Source organism: Lathyrus oleraceus, chromosome 4 (genome assembly GCF_024323335.1).
Source record: "Lathyrus oleraceus cultivar Zhongwan6 chromosome 4, CAAS_Psat_ZW6_1.0, whole genome shotgun sequence".
NCBI classification, from domain to species: Eukaryota; Viridiplantae; Streptophyta; class Magnoliopsida; order Fabales; family Fabaceae; genus Lathyrus; species Lathyrus oleraceus.
The window spans coordinates 427,583,434-427,595,731 of NC_066582.1; positions in this window are offsets into that span (position 1 = coordinate 427,583,434).

Here is a 12,298-nt window from a genome sequence, read left to right on the forward strand (position 1 = left end):
GAAAACATGAAGATGTTTGCACAATATCTATGTTAAGTTTGAAATCAAAGTGTGAAAAGGTTTAGGACACAATGAGAGATGAATGGATGAAGATGGAAAGTAAAACTTCCTAGAAGGTTCACCTCTTGAAATCATATAGGAGATGATTCAAGTGTGTCCTTTGGAATGGACAATTAATAATAATAAAATAAACAAACAAATGATACCGGATGCCACTCAATGGTCTTACTCCAATCTCACAAAGAAAACGGATACCGGATACCAATAGATGGATTTACACCAATCTCCTAAAACAGAAATGGATATCAGAGGCCACTCAATGGTCTTACACTAATCTCCTCAAAAGGAAACAAGAATGAAATATGGAAATCAACTGCCAACCTATATGGACTTAGTGTAGCTCCACATATGATCATAGGAAAGCAAATGCCAACTTGCGGGACTTACAATTGCATCCTCTCATAAACTAAGAAAGCAAAACATGGTTGTCAGATGCCAATCTGTCTGGGCTTACTCTGACATACACAGTATGATCCTAGGAAAACAAATGCCAACTTGTGGGGACTTACAATTGTATCCTCATATACAAACAATGCAACAAGCAAAGATAAGATGAGTGGCCAATGTGATGGTCTTATACTCACTTCCATATCATAGGAACAATGGCCAAAGCAATGGACTTACAATTGTCCTCAATGGGTAAACAACAATGATAATGTCACACAGACAAAGGAGATGATCATGCATTAATGGGTGATTAATGATGATAAATGCATAAAGCAAACAAGCAAACATGTGCATATGAGATAAACAATCAATCAACGAATATCAAACAGCACACTCTATAGCCAAACAAGGAGGCTCACACAAGAGGGTTAGGCACTAAGGCCAACTGGAATAGGGTCAAAGATTGCTCTTAACCTTTCCATTGAGAGGCTAAGGTGAAGCAGATGAAAGGAGATGAGGGGTGTGCCTCATTGCTCTTATCCCTGATCAGGGAGAGCATATCAGAAAGTGTGGGAGCTCAGAAAGATGGAGCTCTTTCCACATTATTGACTCGATAGATCTTGGGTTTTGATCTCAATGCTACAACCATGTAATGGGAGCAAGGAGAAGACTCACTGAATAGTAGGGGATAGGCTACTTATCCCTTTGATCTACCAATTGCCTTACTTGAAGGACTTTTCCTGCTTGGGACAAAATTAAACACACACAAGCATTGCCTCTTAAGGAGGACTTCAGACAGTTTGCCCGGCCAAATAACAGGCCGGGTCTCCAGACTACATGAAGAGAGAGTAATTATACCTCAAAAGCAAGTTGCTAAATAGCAAAGCAAAGCAAATAAAGCAACTAAGGGTACCTGAAATGGTCAAACAAATCAGTACACAGTCCAACAGTTTAAATCAGAAGGAAATGAATCAAACAGTTAAATCACCAAACAGAAGTGCAAAAGCACAAGACCCAACTCATATGAGTCATACCACCTACAAAACAAAGGTTAGCACATGATATATAACCAAGCTCAATCAAATTGGCAATGGTTTCTTTGAGGCATTATTGCTTAACCTGAAACAAATGAACTCAACATAAGCCAAGAGACCACTAGGGCAAGCCTAGGGTCAAAAATGAATGATAAAAGCCAAGACAGCAAGCAATATCCAATCACAATCAAATTCAAACATTTAAGAAGCCAAACCAATTGGTCTCAGGTTCATATCATGCATTACCATCATTTCATAGACAAAAGAAGGCAAAACATGGCAAAAGAGAGCACATAGAAGTCAACAGAACTACTTGGTTCAAACCCAAACATAATCAATTCCAAAAATCATCAAATAATTCATGCTCAATCACAATCCACATAATGACATGCATATAAAATTTCAGCTCAATTGGATCATGGGAAGATGGTCAATTAAAATCAGGAAGTCAAAACAATTTCAATCATGCACAAAGAAGTCAAACATACATGTATCAACTTCAAAAAATCATAACTCAATGGAAACAGATGAGAAATGGGTGGGATCAACACCAATGCAAAGCTCAAGATGTCTAGTATGCACATGTGAAATTTCATGATCATCCAATAAGATATGAGAATTTCCCAAATGGAATGGCAAGATGTGTCACACAAAGTCAACATTTGACTAGGCAGGGAAGAAAAATATCAAACAAATAGGAAATGGCTCAAATAATTCCACAAAAAATCACAAGTCAACTAGACACATAAGAGAAGGTTCATGCAAAATTTCACATTAATTGAAGGTCAGGAAGCATGTCAACAAAAATCATGAACTTGCATATCATTGGTGTGACACAAATTGTCACACCCTACTTCAAAAATTCATATCTCACAAACCACATATGATAAATTCAAGAACTCTACATCAAAACAAACATGAATGAGTGTAGATTAACCACAAAAATTTCAGGGGCATTGGATACATCATCACAATTTCACAAAAGGAATGGCAAAAGGTACAGAATAAGCATACATGTTAAGAAACCTAAAGCCATTAAAAAAAACAGCCATTCAAAAAATCAGCAAAAATCATGATAAAAAAGTAGACATTCATAAGAACATGATGCAAAAATTTTCATGAATTTTGGAATTAAAATGATGATGTTATGAATTTTGCAAGATTGATTAACAAAGTGAAAATAAAATGTGAAATAAAAATGAATTAATATGGATTAATTTGAATAAATGAACGAGAATGGCATTTTTGTAATTTGGGTGGAAATTAAATGAAACGGTGCGCACCGTTTAGATGCGTGACTGATGGCTATTGGACACATGCCAATGGAACAGGGCTCCCATGCAAGACAAATCCACGACCAAAACAGACAAAACAAAATTCTGGCAATGGCATACTGGTAATATCTGGGAAAGTTTAATGATACGGTGCGTATTGGTTTGAAGCGTGGCAGACTGGGAATGGTCATATGCCTATGAAACGGTAAAGCCATGCGAATAACACCAACACACAGACCAAACGCGATTTCAAGTTTCTGGGTAGGTTTTTTAGGGTTCTAACAACAGTAACTCATCTTCTTCATTCAAACATGCAAAATCCAATCGCCCAGAACATCAAACCAAACATGGCATTTGAATCAGCAAACTTCAAATATTACAAATCCAACTAACAATTGCATTGAAACAACACTAAATGGCATGAATCGAGCAAAATCAACAATGAACAACAAACTTCATTTCCAAATATTTCACTTAATTCTCAACCATTTTATGCGATTTAAAGCTTAATGAAACCAGCAGACAAAGATCTACAAGAGGCATAGCATCATTTTAAGAAACTAGAGATTCGATGGCTTACTTGATTTTGAAGAAACTTGTGAAACAGTTGTTGTTTAGTGTGGTAAGCTCGAAACAGATCCTCCTTATGGTTTGGAATGAAGGATTCTTGAAGTAAGTTAGCTCAGCAAGGCCTGGAAATGTCCAAATCGATTTTCACCATTGTTGGTCCATGGAAAAAACAGAACATGAAATGGAGCTTCCAGCAGGGATTTGATGTTGCAAAAGGCTTCCAAATGTTGGCCAGGTGATGAAGGAAGCAAGAGTGGCTCGAGTGCTTTGAAGGTTTTGAGCCAAAAATGCAAAGATATGAAAATGGTGATTTTGGAGAATGAGAGAATTCTGTGTTTTGGCAGCTGCTAGGGTTTCTAATTCTGCAGAAAATGTGTTATATATCACCTGTTTAGGCTTGGCTAAATGAATGCTAAACATGTTTAACTCAAATCAAACAAAATGCCATTTTGCTAATTTTGACCAAGTGGATATGGAGGTATGCAATTCTGCACGATTTTGGGCCTTGGCAAGTCAGAAATCAGGTCCTAAAGCAATTCCAAATGGCCAACTTGATAGAAAATGTTTAAATCAAAAGGTCAATTTTGCACCTCTCTTGAAATTCAAATGTGCTAGGTTAAAAAATGCCATTTTGATTGGCAATGTTTTGGCTCATGAAATTTATATTTTTGGAAAGAGGAGATGAAATGTGGTTTGTAGGAAAAAACCCCACCAAAATTGGCCAAATAGTTTGAGAAATATGGCCTTTTGAAGTTCAAGATTTTGTGAAAATGATTTGATCATATCTTGACAACCATGCATGGGAATTGAGAGTTCTTGGACTTTTTGGAAATGGGAGAACAAGATCTTCAACTTTCATGTTGGGCAAAAATTCATTTGAAGCTTGTATCATGATGTAGGTTTGGGATCAAGAAGTTTCCATTTTTGGCAGTTGAAATTACAGGTCCAGTTTCTATTTTTGGAAATTTTCTGATTGGCTTCAAATTCTTCAATGATATTGATTTCCATGATATATGAGGTCTATTGGGACATGAATAAGCTCTCTCAAACCAAATCCAACCATCAAAACCATAAAATCAACCACAGTTGACCAACTTTGACTTTCTAGGGTTTCTGACTGATTGTGCATGGACTGATGACCTCTGAGCCTCCAATCTTTGACCTAAACACTTCAAATGGACCCCCAAGTCATGTGAACATGTTGGACCAACCCTAGGGCCTTGGCTCCTTGAGAATTGTGCTTGCTTGCTTGGTTGACTGATCTCCTGATCAGTTTGACCTAATTTCTTGCTTTGCTTGCTCTTGAGGCAACTGAGGATAATGCAATGCTATGCAATGGACCATGATATGCTATGACCTAATATGAAATGGTATGTACAATGGTAGGTGCAAATTTGAGGTGCTACAGGTAGTACTTGGACCAGAGTTAGTTCGAGAAACTACCGAGAAAGTGAAGTTTATCCGAGAGAAGATGAAAGCTTCTCAGAGTAGGTAGAAGAGTTACCATGACAAGCGGAAGAAGGATTTAGAATTTCAAGCTGGTGACCATGTGTTTTTGAGAGTCACGCCTGTGACCGGAGTTGGGAGGGCTTTGAAGTCTAAAAAGCTCACTCCTCGCTTCATTGGTCCGTATCAAATCTTAGAACGAGTTGGAAAAGTTGCTTATCGGATGGCATTACCACCTAATCTTTCGAATTTGCATGATGTATTCCATGTGTCGCAGCTTCGGAAGTATATCTCAGATCCGTCTCATGTGGTTAGTATGGATGATGTGCAAGTGCGAGATAATTTAACAGTAGAGACAAAGCCTGTACGAGTTGAAGATCGTGAAACAAAGACTCTTCGAGGAAAAGAGATTGTGTTGGTTAAAGTCGTTTGGTTGGGAGCTGCGGGCGAAAGCATGACATGGGAACTTGAGAGTCGGATGAAGGAGTCTTATCCGGAGTTATTTGCTTGAGGTATGTTTTCGAGGACGAAAACTCTTTTAGTAGGGGAGAGTTGTAACACCCCGAATTAAATAAGAGGATTATTTAATTAAGTTAATAATATATTTAATAATTTAATTAAATAAATTGAATTATTGAATTATTATTATTATTATTATTTGGAATAATAATTAGTGGAAAATATATAAGTTGGAATAAGAGAAAAAGGTTTCATTGTTGGTAAAGAATTTTCACGTGAAACAGAGAAGCGGCTGAAAGGTGAAAAGTGGAGCAAGAGCAAAGGTTGAAGAACGGAAAAGCTTGGAGCTTAGAGATTGCCGGATTATCTCAGGTAAGGGGGGTTTATCGTCGTTTAATGGGTATTATAGATTAACATGTCATGGGTAGTGAGAAACCGTTGAATTGACCCTAATTGGGATGTTGCATGCTGAGAAATTTGTGTTGGATAAGTTGTGTTAATACTATAATTGAATCGGTAATTGTGTGAGTCGTGATTTCCCGATAGTGTAGCTTTTTACGGAAATTGAATCGGAGGTCCGGAAGTCCTCCAACGGCGGAAAATGCGGAGAACTCTGCATTCTGCCTTGTGTTAGCGCAGGAACTGCTGTTTTGTCTGCGTTAACCGGTTAACCCAGGGCGTTAACCGGTTAACACTGTTATATTTTGTGGAAATGTGCTGTTTTGCCTGCGTTAACCGGTTAACCCAGGGCGTTAACCGGTTAACACTGTTGCGTTTTGCCAGAAAATGTGTTTTGTCCTGCGTTAACCGGTTAACCCAGGGCGTTAACCGGTTAACACTGTTGGAAAGTGGAAAAAGTTGATATTTTAATGTTGTGAACTTAATTGGTGATTGGCCTATTTTAGTTAACTGTGAGGAATAATTTTGTTGAGTTTATGTTATGAAATGTTGATACAATTATGTTGACCAGTTGTGTTAAAGTCGTTGATAATACTGAGTTGTAGGCTTGGTGAGCCAAAGTTGATTATAAGTTGATTATGTTGAAAACCTTTGTTGTGTTGCTATTATTATTATGTTGTCGGAATTTTAAAGTCGTGTATGCCATATACATTCATATGCATTAAGTCGGAGCGTTGCTCACACCACGTTGGCCTGGATTGGCAAATTTTAAGTTGAAAGTTGAAGGCTTATGCCTTGATGCCCACTAAAATGGCAATGATTTTAAGTTGGGAGTTTTACTCCGAATGGTACCACATGCATGACGAGTCGAGTCTCATTAGAGTTGCATTATGTTGGTTTGTTGTATGTGTATCAGTGGTATTGATCTTGAGTATGTGTATGAGTTGTGTTGATATTGGGTGATTAATGAGTAAATTACTTAACATAACATGATAACTTATAATGTTTGTTATATCGATTGAGGAACTCACCCTTACAACTATTTTTCAGGTAACGAGCAATGAGTTGAGTAGAAGCTAATGCGTGGAGTCTAGTGTAGTCGCTTTAGTGGGTCATGCTCTGATAGATGTAACATCGGGACGGGATGTTTTAATTGTTTTGTTGTTGGTTGTTGAACCCTTTTTCATGTAATGTGTTATACGTTTTAATTGGTTGACATAATTTCTATCCGCTGCGTATTTTCGAAATGTTTTATGGTTGATATAATAAAAGAGCATGACAGTTGTTATGATGAATGATGTGATTCGATGAGGTGACACCCTTGTTTGCGTATTTACTCTGATTAATATATTGTTGTTATTAAATATTTGGGGTATTTTAGAAGGGTGTTACACTCTGCACATCTCAATGGAATGCAGAGACACCGTGTTATCACATGTTCTGGTGGATACAGATTCCTCTCTCAATGTGTTACCCAAGAGAGCCCTGTCAAGGTTAGAAGTAGAAGGTTTGGTCTTGAAGCCTTCTAATCTCGTGGTAAGAGCCTTCGATGGTTCTAAGAGGTCGGTGTTTGGAGAGGTAGAATTGCCCATTCTGATTGGATCACAAACCTTCAACATTGTCTTCTATGTGATGGATATCAGTCCCTCGTATAGTTGCCTGCTGGGTCGTCCTTGGATCCACAATGCTGGGGCAGTCTCTTTAACTCTACACCAGAAGATTAAGTTCCCGGTCAACGGACGAATTATCACCGTCTGTGGTGAGGAGGACATCCTAGTCAATAACCTGTCTACATTCAAGTATGTAGAAGTAGAAGGTGAAATTCATGAGACCCTGTTACAGGCCTTTGAGTCAGTTCAGATCAAGGATGCATCTCCGGTGGAAGAGGTTAAAGCAGGTACCTCTATCTCATCCTTCAAGCAAGCACAAGCCTTGGTGGATTCTGGTGTTGCTCCCGGTTGGGGGCGTCTGTTGGAGTTACCAATGAAAGACGACAAGTTTGGGATTGGGTATCAACCAGCGCTGACTTCTACAACTTCAGCACTTCAGACTCGTCAGGGGGCGATTACTTTCTCCAGTGTTGGTGTCATCCAATATGGCCAGATCTCTACGATCAACGATGAAAATGGGGATAGTGATTGCGACATCGACAACTGGGTGCGTCCGAGGATCCCGGGTGAAGTCATCAACAATTGGTCTGCCGAGGAAATTGTCCAAGTCACTCTTCTAGAGGAGTAATTTTTCTTTGTTTATTCATGCATGTCCAAGTCTTACGTTCCGCCCAGGGCGTAATGACTCATTGTAGGGCTCATCTATGTGAATACCTGCATTGTTTATCATAAATGAAGGACGTCTTTCGCATTCAAATATTTTGTTCACTGTCTTTCTATTTTTGCAGTTTTCAAAATTTCAAAAGAATAAAAATATTTGGCAATGTTTTGTTTAGTTTTCACTCACTGTTCACACTCATAAGCACATACCATCACTCATGCAGATGCACATCACCGGATCCTATTGATAACGGTTCTGCTATGGCTCGCTTCGACTTCGAAAATCCAATCTTCCAAGCTGAAGAAGAGGGTGATGAAGACTGTGAACTCCCTGAAGAACTTGCCAGGTTCTTAAAACAAGAGGAAAGGGTCATTCAACCGCATCAAGAGTCTACTGAAGCGATTAATCTCGGCACCGAGGACGCCAAGAGAGAAATCAAGATAGGGGCTGCTTTGGAAGATGATGTGAAGAAAGGGCTGATTGAATTGCTGCAAGAATATGTTGACATCTTCGCTTGGTCTTATCAGGACATGCCAGGGCTTGACACAGATATTGTGGTACACCGTTTGCCTCTCAAAGAAGGTTGTCCTCCGGTCAAGCAGAAGCTCAGAAGAACAAGACCAGAGATGGCTGTCAAGATAAAGGAAGAAGTGCAAAAACAGTTGGATGCAGGGTTTCTAGCAGTCACAAATTATCCGCCATGGGTTGCAAATATCGTTCCAGTACCTAAAAAGGATGGAAAGGTACAGATGTGTGTTGACTACCGGGATCTGAACAGAGCTAGCCCTAAAGATGATTTCCCATTACCTCATATCGATGTTTTGGTGGATAACACTGCTCAGTTCTCGGTATTCTCCTTCATGGATGGCTTTTCTGGCTATAACCAAATCAAGATGGCACCAGAAGACATGGAGAAGACAACTTTCATAACCCCATGGGGCACCTTCTGCTACAAGGTGATGCCGTTTGGTCTGAAAAACGTTGGGGCAACATATCAACGAGCTATGGTGACTCTATTCCATGATATGATTCATCATGAAATTGAGGTTTATGTGGACGATATGATTGCCAAATCTCAGACAGAAGAAGAACATTTGGTGAATCTGCAGAAATTGTTTGAACGGTTAAGGAAATTCAAGCTGAGGCTTAATCCGAACAAGTGCACTTTCGGGGTGAGATCTGGAAAATTGCTAGGTTTTATTGTTAGCGGAAAAGGGATTGAGGTGGATCCTGACAAGGTGAAAGCAATACAGGAAATGCCTGAGCCAAGAACAGAGAAGCAAGTCAGTGGTTTCTTAGGGAGGTTGAACTACATTGCAAGGTTCATCTCTCACCTAACAGCCACGTGTGAGCCAATTTTCAAATTGTTTAGGAAAGATCAGGCTATCAGGTGGAATGACGATTGTCAAAGGGCTTTTGAAAAGATAAAAGAGTATTTGCAGAATCCCCCTATCCTCATGCCTCCAGTCCCAGGGAGACCGCTGATTATATACTTGACAGTACTAGACAATTCCATGGGTTGTGTTCTTGGTCAACACGACAAGACAGGTAGGAAAGAGCATGCCATCTACTACCTGAGTAAGAAATTCACAGATTGCGAGTCGAGATACTCAATGCTTGAAAAGACATATTGTGCACTTGCATGGGCTGCTAAGCGATTGAGACAATACATGCTGACTCACACAACCTTACTGATCTCCAAGATGGATCCAGTCAAGTATATATTCGAGAAGCCAGCTCTCACCGGAAGGATTGCTCGTTGGCAAATGGTACTGACAGAGTACGATATCCAGTATACATCCCAGAAAGCCATCAAAGGGAGTATTCTGTCAGACTATCTTGCTCAGCAGCCGATTGATGATTATGAGCCGATGAAGTTTGATTTTCCAGATGAAGACATCATGTTCCTCAAGATGAAAGACTGTGAAGAGCCAGTTGTTAAGGAGGGACCTGATCCAGACGAAAAGTGGACTTTGTTGTTTGATGGGGCTGTCAATGCCAGAGGAAGTGGAATTGGTGTTGTCATTACTACTCCGAAAGGTGCCCATATGCCTTTCACCGCTCGTCTGACTTTCGAATGCACCAAGAATGAAGCTGAGTATGAAGCTTGTATCTTGGGTATTGAGAAAGCCATTGATTTGAGAATCAAGACTCTGGACATCTTCGGAGATTCAGCTCTAGTGATCAATCAAGTGAATGGTGATTGGAATACTCTCCAGCCTACCCTGGTCCCCTACAGAGACTACACGAGAAGATTGTTGACTTTCTTCACGACAGTAAAGTTGTATCATATACCTCGTGATGAGAATCAGATGGCAGACGCTCTTGCTACTCTATCCTCCATGATCAAGGTGATTCGTTGGAACCATGCTCCCAGAATTGATGTGATGCGCCTTGACATGGCCACGTATGTGTTTGCTGCTGAACTGGTAGTCGATGACAAGCCCTGGTATCACGACATCAAATGCTTTCTGAAGAATCAAGAGTACCCTGCAGGGGCATCCAACAATGACAGAAAGACTTTGAGAAGATTGGCAGGCAGTTTCTTCTTGAACAAAGACGATGTATTGTATAAGAGAAACCTTGACATGGTCTTGCTCAGATGCGTGGATAGACACGAGGCGGACATGTTAATGCAGGAAGTTCATGAAGGCTCCTTCGGTACTCATGCCGGAGGACATGCAATGTCTAAGAAATTGTTGAGAGCGGGTTATTATTGGATGACCATGGAATCAGATTGTTTCAAATATGCTCGGAAGTGTCATAAATGCCAGATTTATGCTGATAAGGTGCATGTACCGCCAAATCCTCTGAATGTGATGTCTTCACCGTGGCCGTTTGCTATGTGGGGCATTGACATGATTGGAAAGATTGAGCCAACTGCTTCCAATGGGCATCGCTTCATCCTTGTTGCCATCGACTATTTCACCAAGTGGGTCAAAGCAGCGTCATTTGCGAATGTCACCAGACATGTGGTTGCCCGATTCATCAAGAAAGAAATCATTTGTCGTTATGGGGTTCCCGAAAGAATCATTACTGATAATGGTTCCAATCTCAATAACAAAATGATGAAGGAGTTGTGTCAGAGCTTCAACATTCAACACCATAATTCTTCCCCCTATCGTCCTAAGATGAACGGTGTTGTTGAGGCAGCAAATAAAAACATAAAGAAGATTGTGCAGAAGATGGTCGTTACGTACAGAGATTGGCGTGAGATGCTACCCTTCGCCTTGCATGGGTACCGCACCTCAGTACGTACATCGACCGGGGCAACCCCTTACTCCCTTGTGTATGGTATGGAAGCGGTCCTGCCTGTTGAAGTGGAGATTCCTTCCCTAAGAGTCCTGTTGGATGTCAAGTTGGACGAAGCTGAATGGATTCGAACAAGATTCAACGAGTTGAGTCTTATTGAAGAGAAGCGAATGGCAGCCATTTGTCATGGGCAGTTGTATCAGAGTCGGATGAAGAGAGCCTTTGATCGAAAAGTGCATCCTCGGTGTTTCCAAGTTGGAGATTTAGTGTTGAAAAGGATCCTTCCTCCTCAGACAGATCACAGGGGCAAGTGGACTCCTAACTATGAGGGACCGTATATTGTCACCAAGATTTTTGATGGTGGGGCCTTAATGCTTGCAACTATGGATGGTGAAGACTTCACTTCCCCTGTGAACTCAGACGCAGTTAAAAAATACTTCGCATAAAATAGACCCGCTGGACAATAAAAGAATAGTCCAGGCAAAAATGGGCATCCCGACGAACCAAGAAAAGGAAAAAGGTTCGGGCAAAAATTAGGGATTAAAAATGAAAAGATTGTACACCCGGTAAGTTGAAAACCTGAAAGGGCAACTTAGGCAAGAATGGGTATCCCGGTGGATTGAAAACCCGAAAGGGCGATCCAGGCAAAAGTTAGGGATTAAGCGAATGACTGTGTTCTGAGTAGTTCTGAATCTCATCTTGTGTCGATGACTGGAAACTTTCAAAGGATAGAGACAGTCCAATCACCTCTTTCAGAAGGCTGGTCATCTGGAGGATCGTGAAGACGAGCGAGTCATAGCAGAATTGAAACCCGATAGAAATCCATTTCACATTGCCGTTAGATTATTTATGTTTTTATCTTTTGTGCAATTACCTCTTTCCAGGGATTGCTTCCTGATGTAAATGCCTATTCAGAGGCCATTCAATCAATAAAATCATGTTATCCAGTACATCTCTGTGTTCATTTTCATTTTACTGTTTTGTTTGCAAAAATGACGTCCGGATTTTTGATAAACATTGCATCATGAAACATAAGAGCTTTATAGGTACATGCTCAATAAACATTTAAAATTGTTGTAAATTTTAAGTACTTTGAATCGTCTATTCAGAACAGGTACACTCGGGGCATTTCCTTAAGGTCACCAA